This window comes from Chelonoidis abingdonii, chromosome 5 (genome assembly GCF_003597395.2).
Source record: "Chelonoidis abingdonii isolate Lonesome George chromosome 5, CheloAbing_2.0, whole genome shotgun sequence".
Taxonomy (NCBI): Eukaryota; Metazoa; Chordata; order Testudines; family Testudinidae; genus Chelonoidis; species Chelonoidis abingdonii.
Genome location: NC_133773.1, coordinates 58,223,074 through 58,243,278, shown reverse-complemented (window position 1 = coordinate 58,243,278; position 20,205 = coordinate 58,223,074). Strand labels below are relative to the sequence as shown.

The window sequence follows — 20,205 nt, the reverse complement described above, 5'->3', positions numbered from 1 at the left end:
CCTAACTAAGTCCTTTGATTCCATCAGTCATGAAGCATTATGGAGATGCTGTCTAGGTTTGGTTGTCCATTGAAGTTCATTTGTGTTCTCAAGCTACTTCAGGATGGGATAATTGCCACCATCCTCTATAATGGGTTGGAGATGGACCTGTTCACCATCCATACTGGTGTTAAGCAGGGCTGTATGATTGCCCTAGCCCTTTTTTCCATCTATCTTGCTGTAACCTTGATTCTTATTCTTGACTGCCTTTCTTCTGAAATTGGAATTGAGTATCACATGGACAATCAACTCTTCAAACTGCGACATTTTCATTCTAAAACTAAAGTCACCAGCGCTGTTATCGACCTTCAGTATGCTGTTAACTGTGCTATCCTCACCACACTGAGGCTATACAAGGAACATAGCCTCTTACATTTTATAAAAATCCTTCAGAGGTGAAAGTAATGGGTGAGGAAGCTTCCATGCTCAAAACTGTTCTGATACTCCAGAAATCCAGCAAGAAAATTAGCTAGAGAGAGATGTAGTCTTGCACATAAAGAAAAATAATTCATAGCTTAGACAGTTTTAGGAGAAAATTTATGCTTCAGATCTGCATGGCTGATCCGGGCCCCCAATATTCTACTCTTTACTAGCCTTGTGGATGCTAGGAACATTTCATGGATTGAGAACTGGTTAAAAGACAGGGAACAAAGGATAGGAATAAATGGTAAATTCTCAGAATGGAGAGGGGTAACTAGTGGTGTTCCCCAAGGGTCAGTCCTCGGACCAATCCTATTCAACTTATTCATAAATGATCTGGAGAAAGGAGTAAAAAGTGAGGTGGCAAAGTTTGCAGATGACACTAAACTGCTCAAGATAGTTAAGACCAAAGCAGACTGTGAAGAACTTCAAAAAGAACTCGCAAAACTAAGTGATTGGGCAACAAAATGGCAAATGAAATTTAATGTGGATAAATGTAAAGTAATGCATACTGGAAAAAATAACCCCAACTATACATATAGTATAATGGAGTTTAATTTAGCTACAACAAATCAGGAAAAAGATCTTGGCATCATCGTGGATAGTTCTCTGAAGATGTCCACACAGTGTGCAGTGGCACTGAAAAAGCAAACAGGATGTTAGGAATCATTAACAAGGGGATAGAGCAGGGGTTCTCAAACTGGCGGTCGGGACCCATCAGGGGATCACGAGGTTATTACATGGAGAGTTGCGAGCTATTAGCCTCCACCCCAAATCCCACTTTGAATCCAGCATTTATAATAGTGTTAAATATATTAAAAAAGTGTTCTTTAATTTATAAGGGTGGTTGCACTCAGAGGCTTGCTATTTGAAAGGGGTCACCAGTACAAAAGTTTGAGAACCACTGGGATAGAGAATAAGACAGAGAATGTATTATTGCCCTTATATAAATTGATGGTATGCCCACATCTTGAATACTACGTTCAGATGTGGTCTCTTCATCTCAAAAAAGACATACTGGCATTAGAAAAGGTTCAGAGAAGGGCAACTAAAATGGTTAGGGGTTTGGAATGGGTCCCATATGAGGAGAGATTAAAGAGGCTAGGCCTCTTCAGCTTGGAAAAAAGGAGACTAAGGGGGGATATGATAGAGGTATATAAAATCATGAGTGATGTGGAGAAAGTAGATAAGGAGAAGTTATTTACTTATTCCCATACTACAAGAACTAGGGGCCACCAAATGAAATTAATAGGCAGCAGGTTTAAAACATATAAAAGGAAGTTCTTCACACAGCGTACGGTCAACCTGTGGAACTCCTTGCCTGAGGAGGTTGGGAAGGCTAGGACTATAACAGTGTTTAAAAGAGAACTGGATAACCTCCATGAATTTAAGTCCATTCATGGCTATTAACCAGGATGGGTAAGGAATGGTGTCCCTAGCCTCTGTTTGTCAGAGGGTGGAGATGGGTGGCAGGAGAGATCACTTGATCATTATCTGTTAGGTTCACTCCTTCTGGGACACCTGGTATTGGCCACTGTCGGTAGACAGGCTACTGGGCTAGATGGACCTTTGGTCTGACCCAGTACAGCCATTCTTATGTTCCATATGATAAGAGAACAGAGCCAACCTTCAGCTGAAAATTGCACTTCATGCTGAACAATTTGGAGATCTACAGCATGTTAAATTCAGGGGAAGAAATCGTTTAATGGGTTTTTGAAGCACTTTACTTTATCACTGCTTCCAATCGGTTAGGAAAGTTTTGCATTCCACTGCTCTCCACTAAGTGCTTGTTAAGGGAGTAATGAGTTAGACACACATTCAGATTACTGCATCTTTTTCTAATTTATTTAGAAATATGTAAACTCTTGGACAGGGATATTAGATGGCAAGAGCTGAGTGAATTTTATACCTCACAGAAGTTGGATGCATTTTTTTTCCCCAGAGTTCCAGCAAAGGTGTCCTGTCTCTGCAAGATTCTTTCTTCAGCTTTGTCTAAACTAGGCACATTTTCTGAACACTTCCCACCATTGCTAACACTAGGGCTGCACTGAGGGCTTTAGTGTGGAGAGGCCTCCAGCTGTCACCTCCATTTTAAGAGCCTCATTAACTTAATTCTACCTTCTACTGCATCTTAGAGGCCTGATCTGACTCCCCCAAATGACTCCCATTGACTGACTTAGGCATTGGATTGGTTCCTAAATACTGAAGCCCTGATTTTCCACCGCTTCCAAAATGCACTCAAATATAGAGGGCAGTAGTTAGCCTCAGGGAATTAGCAACAGCTCCCTAATCCATGCCTGCTCAGCCCTGGTAGAAGTTAGAGCAACAGGGGGAATTCTCCAGGGGAAATCTCTTGTCCCCTGAAGTTGACTTTGCATGACTTAAATTGTGCAAAATGAATTTAGCAGACAGGAGAATCTGATTCCAAGACCCTGATTACACAATATACTTACTACATATCTAACTTTCAACATGGGAGTAGTTCTGTTCAGTTCAGTATGACTATTAACTTGCTTAAAGTTATGCATGTGGTTAAGTATCTTGCAGAATCAGGTCCTGAGTAATTATGTTCCAGTTGCTGTCTGCTATTTATTAGTACACATAGTTGAGTAACATTCTGTCTCTTTTTTTCTGGACAGAATACTTCAGAATACCTCTAAAGCCCAAATAAAATATTTTAAATCACTCCTGCTGAAGAAGCTTCTGAAGTAGGGTGTGATACTTTGAAGATAAAGATATCATATTTTATCTGACCAAGTTCTAAAGATGGAACTTGGAACATCCAAAAGGGTAATGAAGATTGTGTGCATCATGTTCTAGTGGCGAAACATTAAAACAAAAGCAAATTAATCACAATTGCTTTTCAGTCAAATTTAGATTCCTAGTGATGTGTGGGAACAATTAGGAAACAAATTAATTTGTTCTTACCAAAGATGTGTTCAGACTCAAATACTAAAAGGAAGAAGATGAAGGAAAAAAGAGAGAGAAATATGGTAATATTAAGCCACAAAATAGCAATTAATACAAACATATTCTCCAGCACATATACATATTTTAGAGTTGTGTCCCTACTAACAAAATAGATTGTGCAGTATAACGTCTTAATAGCAATAATTTAATGGTGATGATTTAATCATACACCACTAAAATGTATGGTGTCTACTTGCAGCTTTGCTGTTTTTCATTTAAATGAAAAATGAAACTGAGCTTGTCAGTTCCCAGCTGCAGTATTTAACCCTCTTGCAAATTTCCATATTTTGTAACACAATGTGGATAGTTATTTGGCTTGGTTTTTCTTAGCAACAGTCTTTTCCCTATCATCTCTTTTCTGTATGTTTGTGATACTACCTCCACCTCAGAACACAGAGCCTTTCAGGTCACTGAAGAAATCACTATCCAAGATTATATATTTATTCAACTTCTTTTTAGGAGTGCACTACTGGGCATTGCCATAGGATGTGCAACAAATTCCCATTTGCCCAGTTACAGCATCTTTCTCATTTGTGTCTTCATCATTCTAGTCGATGTCCTAGATGTCCTAAAAATAACACAAACTCTCTCTTATAGGTTTAGCAAATCACTCCTTTCTCTGTCCTTTTTAGGAGAGGAAGGAATTGGAATGCATGATCTCAAAGGTAGGAGAGGGCATCTATCAGGAAAAACTGCAAGAGTGATGCACATGCAGTAAACAAAATACAGTGGAATCCTTTTTGTGGAGACAAATCTTGCCCCAGCCTCCAAGGTCATAGAAGAGTTTGACAACAGAACTATTACAGCTCTGTTGCACAAGAGTGGGGCATGACTTAAGGGGGTGGGGTGGGTGGGTCTGGAGAATTCAACCATATTGCTGAAGGGCCTCTGTAAAGTATCTTTGCAATAGAGCAGGGTGAATAATTGATTTTTTCAATATACTGGCAGTTTGAAAAAATGAAAAATAATTCAGTTAATAAGAACCAAATCTGAACATTCAAAACAATTTTGGCAAATCAGAAGTCGACAAAACTGTTTCAGATTAAATGAAAGATTTTGTTCAATCCTGAACAAAATGTCTTGTTTTGTTTCTGGGTCCTTTTTCACAAGGATGTCAATGAGAGGAGGTGCCTGGTAGTGCCCATCTGAACTTTTAATCCAGTGTTTAGGATACTCACTTAGGATGCAGGAGACCTGATTTCAACTTACCCCACCCCACCCCACCTGATATGGAGCAAGAATTTGTACTTGGGTCACCCACATTGCAGTAGAGTGCCCTGGCCTATGGAATGGGCTGGCGTGGAGGCTCTCTTTCTCTCCCATTGAAGCTGTTCCTGTTTGTATAAAATAAATAGTAATTGGGCCATAGATAGTAAATAAGAATGACACTACAGCCTGGTGGTTAGGGCACTCACCTTTGTGGTGGGGAAACCAAAGTTTAGTATGTCTCTGCTACAATGTCTCTTTAATTATGCACAGTGGAACATCTTCGACAGGAGACATTGAGGAAGCTCTGCATGAAAATATCCCATAGCCCAGTAGCTAGGGTAATGTTCTGTAATGTGGGAGACCCAAATTCAAATCCCTGCTCTACATTAGGCATAGGGCAAAACTGAACCGTGGTCTCCTACATCCCAGGTATGTGTCTTAACCAATGAACTAACAGTTGTACAGGGCAGCACTACCACCATTTTCCGTATCAGAGGGGTAGCCGTGTTAGTCTGGATAAAAGCAGCAAAGAATCCTGTGGCACCTTATAGACTGACATTTTGGAGCATGAGCTTTTGTGGGTGAATACTCACTTTGTCGGATGCAGGTAGTGGAAATTTCCAGGGGCGGGTATATATCACGGAGATAGCTGGGAGTGCTGGTGGCATCCAGACAGTCCTTCAGTGAGAGTGCCAATGCCCAAGATGATCGGGCGTCCAGGATTTCCAGGTTTGTGGATCTTGGGTAGTAGATAGAATAACCCTGGTTGGGGCTCTAAAGGTACGTATGTACGTAAAGGTACATATGTACATAAAGGTATGTATGTAGATCCCCTGTGTTATTTTAGTGAAGTCCATTTGTATGGAAGTTTGGTTATTAATGAGAGTCTCCAGGTTGGAGAGCTCTTTTTCGATGTTTTCCTGTTTGCTGTATAGGATGCTGATCAGGTGGTTCCTCAGTTTCTTTGACAGAGTATGGCTTAATCTCTCACTTGGTCATTGTAGTTCTTCCATACAAAACAGACTTCCCCACTAAAATAAGACAGGAGTATCTATATTACTGCAGCTTCACCTCTCTACAAACGGAAAAGAGGACTGTGAAGGCTGTCTTCTAAACTCCTACCTGCCACATTCGGCCACAACGTCGGTACCCCTACCACCGCATATCTCAATCGATCCAACATACACTCAGCCATGACGAGAAGGTCCTTCCTATCTTGAGAACTTCTTTCTGCCCTGCCACCCCCGACCACCATGATACAGTTCTGCGGCGATCTGGAAGCCTACTTTCGCCATCTCTGACTCAAAGAATACTTTCAGTACAACACTGAACAGTGCACTGATACACAGTTACCCTCGCACCAACAGCACCGGAAGAACAACTCCACATGGACTCCTCCTGAGGGTCAAAATGACAGTCTGGACCTATACATTGAATGCTTCTGCCGACGTGCATAGGCAGAAATTGTGGAAAAACAACATCACTTGCCTCATAACCTAAGTCATGCAGAATGCAATGCCATCCACAGCCTCAGAAACCACCCTGACATTATCATCAAAGAGACTGATAAAGGAGGTACTGATGTCGTCATGATCAGGTCTGACTACCAAAAGGAGGCTGCCAGACAACTCTCCAATACCAAATTCTACAGGCCGCTTCCCTAAGATCCCACTGAGGAATACACTAAGAAACTGCACCATCTACTCAGGACACTCCCTACATTAACTCTGGAACAAATCAACGTACCTTTAGAGCCCCAACCAGGGTTATTCTATCTACTACCTAAGATCCACAAACCTGGAAATCCTGGACGCCCCATCATCTCGGGCATTGGCACTCTCGCTGAAGGACTGTCTGGATGCCACCAGCACTCCCAGCTATCTCCGTGATATATACCCACCCCTGGAAATTTCCACTACCTGCATCCAATGAAGTGGGTATTCACCCACGAAAGCTCATGCTCCAAAATGTCTGTTAGTCTATAAGGTGCCACAGGATTCTTTGCCACCATTTTCCTGTTCTTTTTCCCCTCACTCCCATGATTCTGCCCAGTGCCTGGCCCAGCTACTCTTCCTGGCATTGGACTCAGGGTCTGATCATAGTGAAGTGTGTTTCTACATTAAAAACTTCCACTATAAGCAGTTTCATTATGACTAGAGAGGTCCTTCCTGACAAAAGATTCCCATCACCACCCTGCTTCAGATCAGGCTTTTCCTCATCCCCTGTGATTGTAGGGTGCTCTCTGAAAGCTCATATGTTCACTCTCGGTGGGGAACTCCCAGATCAAGATCAGTCTAGCTTCTCTTTTTCATTGAGAGAAATGGCACCAAGAAGAGGTACTAGGGTTTCCACTTAATACCCCTTCCTCTTGATGGTATAGAAGCAAGTTTATTCTTCCTCACTTTCTGCTTGTAATCTGCTTCTAATGCAGCATTTATTACCTGTGTTTTAAATGATGATTTCTACATTACAATGGAAGCGACACGGTGGAACCTTGAATATAGTGGAGTGAAGCTTGATTGGAAGAGGAATAAAAGTACATTAATGTATTAAAGCAATTAAAGGCAGTAGAGCACTTACTCCGCTTCACCGTCCATTAAGTTTCACTATCACCATAAGCAGGTTCCTCTGTATTTCATAAAAACAGGGAAAGTTGCTAACCCTCTACATGGCTTCTAAACTGCTGTATTATATGTATTAATGATGGGTAAAGCTCCATTGGCCTGAGAGTTCAGTTTGGATAAGTAGCCAAAAATGTAGATGCTTAGAACTGAACTATTTTAACCTTTAAGGTCTGTAAAACTGGGCTGGAAATTTCACAAACACAGATTCTTGTGAGAGTTTTCATCTTCGCTGCTTCTAGTTAGGCTATTAGGCTGTTCCAATGGTCTCTTCTCAGAGAATTCCAGTCCTTCTTGCTCCTAGGCCCAGAAGTGTCTTCCCTCCGCCTACCCTTGAAAGAGAGCTTGTGGAGCAGAGTACACTTGGAAGGTCTAAGCTTCAGAACAGTAATGGGAGCTGATCACCTGAAAGAACCAGATTATGTCAGACAATGGGTAACTAGAATGTCGAAGGAAATTCAGAAGAGCCATAACATGACAGTGACTGAATTAGAGCAATATATTTTATAGATAGATGTTTTCAACCTATATAGTTACTATCCTACCTGCAAGCTGCCTTATGCTCTCACTATTTAGAAATATCTACAATCATCACAATAAAATTGTTGCAGTAAAAACAAGATTGAATCAAGGAAACTGTCTGATCTTATTTTTAATCTTATTTAAAGAAAAAGTACTCTAGAAGCTGTAAACTTATCACTGGAACATCACAGAATAAGCCTGTTCCTAGTAGCAGATAAGAAAAGTCCGAGTCTGCGCCCTTTAACCTTGGCTATGTGACTAACACTGATTACAGAAGGCAACATATCTAAAGGAAACCCCATGGTTAAATCCTGGGAGTCATATTCATGACTGATTAGTTTTAAGGTCCCTTTCATCACTTTGAAAATTAGCCAATTATGTTCATGACATGGAGGAGTGGAAGAAAACGGCCTGCACTCACAAATAAATAGTAATTCCTTTCACTATCATCATCAGGACTGTGGATTTGACTCCTAATATAAACAAGAGTTTGTTCTTAGTGGCTTAGGACACTAAGGCCAGCATAGCTGATCTAACAGGAACCATGTGGACAGAGTCAAAAATGCAGCTTCTAATCTGATAAACTGACTTGTGTGTATTGTGATACAGCATGGCCAGAGGGCAGCAGGAGAGTGATTGCTTGTTTGTTTGCTTTTTAAATGGATTTTATGACTGTGTTGATACTTTTTTGAATTTTGGGACAGCTTTAAATACAGTTTCAGAGGGGTAGCTATGATAGTCTGTTTCAGCAAAAACAATGAGGAGTCCTGTGGCATCTGTGATACAGCATGGCCAGAAGGCAGCAGGCGAGTGATCCTATTGGGATCCAGGAAGTGGGCAGGCAGAGCCCGCCCATTGCTAAAGGACCTCCCTCTAGCCTAAGGGGAGGATCCACGGGACCTGGAAGCCAAGTGATTCCGGGGGACAGCTAATGAAATAACAGGGACGGGGTGTGGGGGGGAAAGATATGTAAGCTCCAGGATGATGAGAGCCTTATTCCCTGTAGAGGGAAGATAGGTTGCTATAGATTAATTAGAGCACCTGAAGCCATTTAGAGCACCTGAAGCCAGTCACCTGATAAAACCCCCCTGCCTCAATCAGACAGGGGAAAGAGTTGAAGCAGAGTGGTTTGGTGTTGGAGCAGAGAGCAGTTTGGAGAAGTGCTATGGTGGGCCAGAAGACCGAGACCCTAGGTAAAGGAAAACCTGGCTTGTGCAAGCACAGCAGAGGGACTCTACAGACACAAGGGTTTGGGAGAAACTTGGCCCAAGCAGAGAGAGGGCAGGAAGCCCCACAAGCTGAAGGGCCAGAGAGGGAAGTAGCCCAGGGGAAGGAATCGCTAGCTCAAGTGGTTCACCACTATCCCTAGGGCCTCTGGGCTGGGACCCGGAATAGAGGGCAGGCCTGGGTCCCTCCCTCTCCACTCCCCTTCTTTGGGGCACTAGTGGAACAGTTGATACCCCAGTTCAGGGGCAAGAGGAGAACCCCCCACAAGAGGAGAAAGCGCGGGAACCATCACAGTAGTCCCGGCAATTTGCCACAGTATGTGCTGTCCTCTAATGTCAAACAAATCTTGCATGTATTCATGGCAATTTTCTTTATATTGTCTGAGATAATGGAACTGTGTTATTGCTCAGTGTAGAAAGGTCCTTGTTTTGAGAACATTTGTTCTCTTCCGATTTTTCCATGTCTCATAGCTGACAGCTATCCTTCAGAACTGATACCTGAAAATAGTTGGACTACCAGCCGCAGACTTCTGTGGGTTTCTGTTAGAGTCACAAGATCCTGGCTATCAATGTGGGCACATTCCTCTGAGGGATGAATTCCTGAAACCACTCTTTAAGATTTGTTTTTGCGTCTTCCTTGATTAATAGACTGCTGATAGTACAAAATACATCTGGTAGAATTTTCATTAGTGTGGGAAGGCATGATTACGTAATCCCCATCTTTGACCAGTTGCCAGATTGTGCTTATGTTTATGTCAGTTTATTAAAGTTCTTCATAAACAAGGGCCAAATTACCTCACTGAGTTGGTGACTCATTCATCTTACTTGCTGCCGTCTAAGATCAGGAGGGCATCTCTACATCTCAATGCCAAAATATCAATTTGGTGGTTATTCTTATGCACCTGCTTTCTGGGAATTCATGAATACAAGAAAGGTGTTTAACTTCTCCTTGTTTTAATTTGAATTTAATATGTGTAAGCAAGGTGGTCTTGAACTCTCCCCAATGCCTAATGAAGAGCTGTGGAAAAAGACTTCACGAGCAAACTGTGTCTGCATAGCCATACCTACGTTGCCTAGGTACACAGCAAATAGAGCTGCTTTGGCTAGTTTTGGGTTGAAAATCACTCTATTATTTGAATGCAGGGGTAATGAAGTGTTATCCTTACTGTATGAGTAATGGGCAGCAGAACTGTGCTTAGCCTGTCCTGACAGAGTGGGTCACCCTCAACTGAACCTCTCTTGCTAAGCAGGAGTTTAGGGAGGCCAAATTCCACAGAAGAGGAGAGTGGGTTGAGGGGAGTTGTTTTCTATTCATTTTGACTGGCTTCTCTGCAGTGTTTAAAGACAGCACTGATTAGACTCAATGAGAGTTTTTGTTTCTGGTTGGTGATTCCTAGAGCTGACATCATGGCTGACCAGGTCTAGGGGCTAAGCCTTAGACCTTGTGTGGGGACAGTGTTGCTGCAAAAGACCACACAGAAACTGCACTGGTAGCGAGGTTCCCCACTATCTGCTGAAATCACTAAGAGCTGGGTTAAGTGGTGGAACCTCAGAACGTGACATGGTGGAGAGGCAGTGGTGGTCAGCAGTGGCAGAGAGACAGTGGCATTTGTGAGCTGGTTGCAGAGATGGCAGCAGCAGCAGCAGCACACACATTGCTGAAAGCCCTCCACACCCTGCAGAGTGACCTATGAACCTCCAAAAATACACCCCTGAACAGTCTTCGTAACTAAGTTGGCTAACTTGGCCAACTGTGAGCGGGCTGCAACAGAGGCAGAGGGAGTGATATGTTAATGCACAATTATTTGTTGGACTTTCATGCTGCAAGGTGAGAAATGATGCCAAGGACACTGCCTTAAGCACTGGAGGGGATGTTTCCCTCTGGTCACGTGCCCCCACCCAATTTAATGTTTAGTCCCCTTTTCCTTTTAGTAAAATTTTTATTTATTGTACACAGACTCAGTACTTGAGAGAGAGGAAGTATTGCCTCTCAGAGGTGCCTAAGGGTGGTGGTAAGTTAATTTTTCCCAGATTACTGGGTAGAGGCTTGGGCTGGTTCTGTTTTGTGGTGTTAAGAGGAACTCTGACATATTGAACCCGGCCCTTGTTGCTGCTGACTTCACCTGGTACAAGGTTTATATATATTAGTTTTTACTAGCCTTTAACTTATTTTGATTAGTTATTAGCTCTAGAAGGTTGATTTATTTTTTAATTGTAAAATTATTGCAAAGCACCTTAAGATATACAGGCATTGTGAGAGGCTAGAAAAGTTTAGCTGTTGGTTCTGCTTGAAAAAGCCTGCGTAAACACAGTCTATGCTCAGAAATTGCTCTTTCAAGTGAGAAAACAGCATTTAAAGCTTTAACAATAGTCCATGGGGATTCACTCCTCTGAGAAGAAAATATAAGTGTAGGCTAGGAATGGGAATTCGTGCTCCCCATGAAGCAACATTCTTCAGGAACTCCACCTCATATTATAGTAAAATTGCAGCTATGAGTTATACTGCAAACAGGGTGTAATGAACAGAAATAAATAATTATTAATTGTTTGTACTATATAAAGCCTAGCTGTAAAATTATTCTAGTTTTTACAGTAATACAGATTAAGAGACTATTTCTTTTTTTAAAGCTGCAGAAGCTCACAAAACTGCATGGAGGAATTATATGCCTAATTTTTGTGTGTGTGCGGTTACTGCAATTGTGTTCAAATTGGATATTTGTGTGCCAGGCACCAGCTACTATAAATGTCTAACAGTCCATTTGTGCAGAGAGTCCAGTGAAACCAACATACAACCTTAACATCTCAAGATAAACTCACTGATTAGTTGAACAAATTTTAGTGCATATTGGGTATGACTCTGGGATCCTAAGATATTGAAATCAATCCTTAAATGGCTTAAGTCATATAACTGTTCTTATCTTACTATTAAAATCAGCACAAAACCACAAGAAAGGTTGATCATTATTAAAACTTATACTATCGTCTTTGCAAGTAATTAATGTGGCAGCAATATTAAGAATTTCCTTAGCTGAATATAGGCATTCCTATGGTACAATTGCCTACTTCAAAAGGCAAATAGTAAAGACTTTAGTGGCTACCACTGTTAAATTAACATCCAATGACTCTATGAAACCAATACATTTTTTAAAAAAATTTATTGTAAAAGGACTAATTACACGGTCATGATGGATTTTAATCTCCTAAGAGCTATGGGCTGTCTAAACCAATCTTTAACGATATTCCAATGCTGTTTGCTACTGTAGTGGTTTATATTGTGGTAGTATCTAGAGACCAACAAGGTTGGGCCCCACAGATTTGATGCAGGTATACAGAAAATAACAGTCCCAGCGCCAAAGAACTTGCAGTATTAAAGACAAGACATAACAGGTGGATGAAGCAAACATATGGCCTGGGGAGGAGGAGGGAGACGTGATCAACAAAATAATATAAAGAACAGAATTCTTCGCAAGTCAGGAATAGTACCCACTACTCACCACTTGATAACAGCAGTTTACAGTATGCATTGTGGAAAAGGTGAGTTTTGGGGATGGACTTGAAGGAGGATAAACTAATGGCTTTAAATATTTTGAATGGGGTGTTTTGTGCTAAGATACATGTGAGATTGCACAAAAGTGCTTGCTGGGGAAGTGGAGAATCAGGCAACTGAGTCTGTCCAATAACACTTCTTTACTGCCTCAATATTCTTCATTTCACTTACTGAGGATTGTAAGTATTTTTTTTTTTTTTTGTGACAAGCAAATATCCTGATTGCTAAGAAGAGGCTAATGCTGCTGGTCACTAATATTAGATGCATTTTGAAAGGTTTTACAAACTGTAAATCTGAAGAAATTTACCATTTTGCTTATGTCGAGATGTCATTTTCCTATTATGTTCAATGAAGTATTGGGAAATACCACTTTCAGTGAAGACTTTTTCAGTTAACTTTAGATTTTACTCTGTTAAAATGAGTTAAACATTCAAGATCACATCATATTTATATTTCCTTAAAGTATAGTATTTTTACACCCATTATACAACTGAGCAGAGAGCAAAAACATTCCAAATTCCCCCAAAATGTTGACAGGGAAAGGAATGGAGAAATACAAGTGAGGAAACCACAGTTTCCTCTGTAGCAGGAAGATCAAGAGATGTGAGCTCAGATTCATCAACTAGGGGAAAGAGGAGTTGTGTATAGTAACAGAGCATGCTGCAAAGTGATACACAAAAGACATGATTTTTTTAAAAGACAACATTCAGTTCTGTGGAGCTGAAATGTGTGTTCAGTGGTGCTTTTTCTTTCTGTAAGACTTTGATTAGCCCTTGCTTTGTAATTTTAATTGAGTAAATGTTTTTTTGAATGTACAGTATTTGGTTCTGGTGGTGTTCGAGCCCTATTCTCAGTATCCAAATTGGCTTGACTTACAGGGTTTTTCTTTTTGGAATTGCAGGATGGGACTTGTGTCCCTATGACCATATATCAGAGTCACCACTCTTCTAGCTAAGGGAGACAGTTAAGGAAGTATTTTCCACTGCACAGGATGGTTGCCATTGTGTGAAACTTTTCACCTCTTCTCCCTGAACTTCACTGGGACTATAAGTAGTAAAAATCAGTGTTGAATTTGGCTGCTAATGTTAAAGAAATCTTAGCACTGAGTACAGTCAGTACTCTCCAGTAAGGTTGCCAGCTCTCCCATTTTCAGCTGAACACCTGGTCAAAAAGGGACCCTCCTCAGCCTGGTGAAAATCAGCGAGTGAGTGATAGAGGGAGGGGGGATGGAGTGAGCAGGGAGGGGCAGAGATTTTCAGTTTTGTTCCGTGAGAAAGTTGGCAATCCGGGTTTGTTTACAATTGTGCTACCATATTGACCTCAGTGGGGACACTAAGCGTAAATGAAGGTAGAATTTAGCCCTGAGTGTGTAGTACAAGCTATTTAGGCAAATTATTTGTCTATCTTATGAATTTAGTGGCTTTTCTCAAAAGCATTAATCAATTATAATGCAGTTTGATGGTCATGTCCAATAACTGTCAAGTGACTAAATGGTGTTGATTAGCAGAAATGCTCAGCCTTTTACATTTGTGCAGAATCTCAAACTGCTTTAAGAAGATGGAGTTTATACAGCAGTTAAGCCTCTCAGACAAATGGCTAATTCCCCTCGAATGCAATATTAAACAAGAAGGCTTTAGTGTAAGTATTTATATGCCTGCTCTGAAGTATTCCATCAGTACTTTTAATTTCTGGAAGCATATAATAAGCATCTCTTTTCTGTGATGAAGCTTGAATAAAATGATCTGCAAGAACAATCAGGATTTCTGATACAGTTTAAAGCTGCTCTATTATTTTCTCAGTGAAATGTACCCATTTGTATAAACAGAAGTTGAAAATGCAATGAGAAAATATATACCACATAATTCTGTTGTACATAATGTATTTATTTAACTTGACTCTATACAGTTATTTTGAAACCTACTGCTTCAGATGTATTTACTTCAAATTATTATTTTCAGACACCAAGCCATATAATATTTATGATTACTATTCCTGGCAATATACATATATAATCGGATGTCTTGCATAAGGATTTAGCATCTCACCAAAATGTGACCATTTTATACAGTACAACGATAAGAAATTTAGAATTACTGTATCCGTAAGTGAGAAAGTATCACATGGTTTCAGTTATCAGATTTGTCAATATTAAACAAACAAGTAGTTTTAAAGATTTTGGTAGTAAAATGTTTGCACTGAAACAAAAGATATCTCAAAATATTGACAACTTTACATTATCTATTTGTCTTAAGGTTTTGTATAGCAGCCATCACCTCTACTTTTCAGGATCTGGGCATAAGTGTGTTTTCTTGAGTGTTTCGTGCAATGCTGAGGGATTGCCCCAATCTCAGAAATGTACATAAGCATTGCATTTTCCCCAAATTAGCTGTTCCACTTGGGCTGCAAGTGAAGATGTGATGCTGATCCTGTGTATTGAAGATTAGTGTTGGAATTGGAACACAAAACAATTACTTTAAAATATGGTACCTTTTAAATGAAAGATGGGCACTCTGTGGTTTGAGATATTGGAAACTAGATTGAATAAAGCGGCATGGTGTGGGTGTGGGGGGAAGTAAATATGATCAGGAATAATCCTAAACTAGAGGGTCTTACCTTGCTCCAGTCAAAATCACTGGGAATTGAATTACACCCTAACTGACCTAGTGTGAGGAGGTATTTCCATCTCTAACTTTCACACTCTAAGACAATAGTTCAGAATAAATATCCAGAATCCAATTCCACAGTTCCCATTGATATTCAGGGGAATGCCCATATAAAGAAAGGTGTAGCATAAGGGCTCTAGTTCATAAAATAAATTTAAATAGTTCTGTTACAAAATGAAAGAAAACTAAAAATATTCCTGGAAGCCCTGAAATTTTCACCAGCTGTTCTGAATTCAGAAGTCTATGAAATTTAGCAGAGCTTTGGAAAACATACCAATGGAAATGGGCACAAGGGTAAAAATATTCATGCAAGTAAAGGTCTGAGTGGGCCCAATTCTGGAGAAGAAACATGCATTATTTTTCACTTTGTACTACCAGCAGGAAAAATAAAATGGAATAATTATTGGGAAGGGAAGGGTACCGATAATTCAGAAAGTTGAGGTTACTGAAATTTCAGGAATCAAAACTGGATCAGACTCTGCCACTCTGGCTGGTCAGTGATTACTTTCATGAGCAGTCCTTACTGAAGTCAATGAGACTACTCGTCCAGAGGTTCTCCATGTGATTTCCTTCTTAGGACTAGGGAAATATAAAATTTACTGAGAATAATTTACTTGATGCAGGAACATCAATGAAAACCGTACTTCGGTGTATGGGTGTGCACTTCCCCTATAATTTTTCATTGTATAGCTGTTTTGGGCACTACTGCAGTTCCTATTGTACTTCTCTGTTAATCATTAAGACGTGTTTTGGCAGATGTAGGGAATTCCTCTTTTTGGTTTATGCTGGGGGTAACCAAAATGTGATTTAATAGGCCAAGCCAGGTCCACAGGATGCTGCAGGGTGGCCTGTGGCCACCCTAATCTTTCATATAGAGATGTCCCACCAAAATAACAGATCTCAGCATGAATGTGAGGCTCCATCTTGATCCATTTCTTTTTTCAGGCAGTATGAAACCCTATGGCGTGTTTTCTTTTTGGGTCACAACAAAGAGGAAAGTGGTTGTACTTGCCTTAATTTTATTACTAACATTTATTCCCACAAACAAAATTTGAGCACTCTGAGGTCAGGATGCTCACTTGAAGTTCCCCCCAATGCAAAAGTTCAGAGTGACTACTACTAGCTCTGAAGGATTAAAAAGTAATGGATCGCTCTAAGAAATGATGCACAATGAAAGAGCTATTACTGACCATACCCTTTGATTTGCTCTCATTCTTTACCTTTAAAGGAGAAAACATTGGGTTCTTTGGAACATTTTTATCACCCACATCACATCCTGAAATGTTTTGGGTCCCTGACTTCCTTAGACCCGTTTGAAAATTCTAGCCTGAATCTGTGTATTAAGTTATAAATAAATAATAATAGAAGATATACCAATCTCCTAGAACTGGAAGGAACCTTGAAGGGTCATCTAGTCCAGCCCCCTGGCCTTCACTAGCAGGACCAAGTACTGATTTTTGCCTCAGATCCCTAAATGGCCCCCTCAAGGATTAAACTAACAACCCTATGTTTAGGGGGCCAATGCTCAAACCATTGAGCTATCCCTCCCCCTGAAATTCCTAGCATAATTTTATGTAGTAGAGTGGAACCTGTGACTCTTTACTTATTCCATAAACTTTATAATTTGCACAAAATAGGTTTATTTCTTCTCTGTAAAGATTTATCAGCAATGGTGCCATGAGAGATGTCTCACATTAACACTACATTTTTAACAGTATAGACTAGAGTACATTTGAATGCATTTTAAAGTGCAATCGTAAATAAATAAAACTAAATGACACTTGTCAAAACAAATGAACAGAGTACATTTTGTTATATATATGCCTGTCTTGTTCTAATGTATTCGTTCATTATTGGCTAATTTGCAAAACTCAGTCAGTCACAATTGTTCTCCCAGTCACTACTTCCAATTAGAGAAGTTCTCTGTTGCAATAGGTCATTCAGAGCACTTCACAGAGGGGACCATATTGTGCAATCGATTTTTTGTTTGTTTGTTTGTTTTTGTTAAGCTTAAAAATCAATGGCACGATATTGCCTGGGGCTTTTCATCAAGATATATTTTTTTTTCTGCACTCGTACGTAACTGACCTTCCCTGACATAGTGAGAAGGAGATCTGACATAACTGTGGAACTGACCCTCTACCACATGATGCACAAATCAATGTTTTTGGAGAGTTTTTTTAAAAAAAGGCATTTTTCCATTCATGGAACATTAGCAAAGCTGCTCTTTGGTACAAGTAGCTCTTCCCCACTCCCATTCCAGTTCCCAGGGAGGTACAAAGTTGGTTTTGGACAAATCTGGTAAGTAGAAAAATAAACAACCAACTGACTCCAAGCAACTTTTGTACCAGAAGTTTCAGTGAAGAAAATTTTATATCATAAGGGATGAAAGATGATTGAACAGACTAGAAGTCTGTAGAGGCTTTTAAATGGGGCAATGATCAAGCCTAATACTTAATTCAGATTTCCAGCAATACCATCATCACTGTGTAATAGTTGAAATAGTTCCATCTGGTCCATTATTCATTATTTCATTGCTTGACAAGACCACATGAAATCCAAGGCAAAGTTGGGGAGGGGAGAATTAAAACTGTGTGAAATGTTCAACCTTTTAGCATAGTTCAACAAAGCTGAAAGTTTCTGGCAAACTGCCTAGATTTTTGCAAGGCAGTCATGTTTTGTAAGCCCCAAAAGATCATAGTGCTTCTGAAATTGCATGGAGCCAAAGCTGAAGAGTCCTGAAAACTAAAACATGGTAAACCATAGGGAGTAAATAGTTCAAAACTGCTACCACTAATGATGCTCCTATGAGAGCTCTCTGTAGACTACCATGTCCCATTCAGATAACATCGTCTGGCATCAGAACACTTTGTGGGAACAAGAAGAGGTCAACAGGTCCATGAAACGGTATCTTTTTATTTTTATTTACAAAATGAGCAGGAAAAAAGAAACAATGAAAGTTTGTTCTGTAAATTTACGCGGTGATATTACTTGCAACTCAGCCACATTAACTTCTATTATATCAGTGCTTCACTTATGAAAAAAACTATGGAGAAAGTGAAGGAAAAACATGTTTTCCTAAAACGTGTGTGTGGAGGTAGGGGTGGGGTTAACAATATAAATACAAGATAGAATTCAGGAGCATAAAAGGTGTTATGGCTCTGAGAAAAGTGACCACTTCATTCTACACTAGGGAGTGCTGATATGGGAATGGTGATAGGTGAACTTCAGAGGGCTCATCAGTTAAGCATCCAGTCACAGCTGGCTTTCCTGTCACAATTTTCATATCCCCACAAATGGACCCATACCTTTTCATTGTGACCTCATGTGCTTCAAGTTGTGGATTTTGGGGAGAGTCTACAAGATGATTTTGCAGGGAACCCCAGACTAATTGACTCATTTTATATAAAATATTAATTATGCTTCTCATCCTACTTAACTGCCCTTCCTTGCAGCCAGGCCTCATATTAGTTGTCTGCACTAACATAATGAGTGACAGTGCTACTGGTACTGCCCCTAGGACCACAAACTACTTGGAGTCTCAGAGAAATCAAGAGATTTATGGCCATGGGCTCTACAGATCCCAATGAATAGCCCTGGGTTAAAATAGATAGCACCACAAATGACTATGATCTTCAGGAAAAAGCGATCGTCTTTCAGTCCTGGTGAGCAGAAAGAGTGGACATATTTTCAATGATACTTTTGCCAGAAAAAAGGCTTAACAACTTCCTATTTTTAAAACTGAAACCTGAAATTAGCCCTGGCATTTCTACTTCCCCCAAATCCTTAAGGAATGAGGCCCAGGCATCATAATATTCACAGGGTAGCTCTGCATCTGTCTGAAGCTTATATAATCCAATTCACTCTCTTTGTTATGAAAACTGGGCTGAAAAATCTCCAAAGATCTGGCTGGCTCACAAAACCCTCATTACTGTATTTCTTGGTTTAATATGGAGATGCACAGTCTTTCCCACAATAGTAGGAACTTCAGACTTACATGAAAGCAAGAAGTGCCAGGATGTGGAACTTCAAAAAAGGTTCATGCTTGGCTCACACTTTAGAGGAAGATTTAAGTTGGCTCATACTTTACTCAAACCTTTTTACCCATAGCTACTTAGTAGATAGAACATTATGGACCCAGTTTTGAATTCCTTGCACAGGGCATACAGGATGAGGCCTTTGACATTAATGCGAGTCAGGGAAAAGGCCTATTCTGAAATAAAAATGTTTATTTAAAAAAACCACTTAAGACTTTTTTTTCTTTATACTGCCATATATTTCAAATAATAGTATAACAGTTTAGGTTCAAACAGCCAGTTCACTGAAAGCTGCCATGGATTTAAAGGTCTGATAAGAAGTATAGTTAGGTACATTTGACTAAATATAGAAAAGGTAGAGGAAATATTTTAAAGGATCAACTAAGTGACCTTTTAAAACATGGAAATGTTGCAAAAAATCTTTCCTAATTGTTTCCTAGTTTTAAAATATTGTTTAAAATACACCATAAATTTGTGCTGCTTTTATTGATTAACAGCAGCATATTTTGGGGACCAGAGTAATTTGATTTTCAACCTCATGCCCCAAAATGCTCCTACATCCTGCTGTTATAACACTGTAACACATACCTTGTCATGTGCTATTACTTACAGTACATGTCACAGGACAAATGTTTGTTATTAGCAGAAGTTTCATGGATGAGTTTTACCATTCAGTTTCTGGTCCACTCCAATTTAACAACAATTTTATATTTTGCCTTCAGGCTAGAGAGCTAAGCTTCTGCTAGAGATATTTCTATTTTAGCTGTCAGGGCTTAAAATGAACATTTTTTGTTTTTAAAAAGAACTGGAAAACTTATTTTGACATTTTAAAAAAATTCCTATAAACAAAAAGCTGGCTTATACAGTATCCTCTACAATGTATATTAGTCTTTAGTTTCATAGCAAATAGTTGAGGTAGTACTTGACAAAGTTCATTACTTTATAATACAT

General features: G+C 39.8%; 1 protein-coding gene across 1 annotated transcript in view; it reads left to right on the top strand.

Moving 5' to 3' along the window:
* PRMT9 (protein arginine methyltransferase 9) overlaps positions 1-16,296 on the top strand; it is a 344,299-nt gene extending 328,003 nt beyond the window's left edge. The window contains exon 15 of the transcript XR_012655962.1: positions 16,283-16,296. The gene's annotated coding sequence lies outside the window, so the exon portion shown is untranslated. The remainder of the gene's footprint in view (positions 1-16,282) is intronic.
* Positions 16,297-20,205: the final 3,909 nt, after the last annotated feature.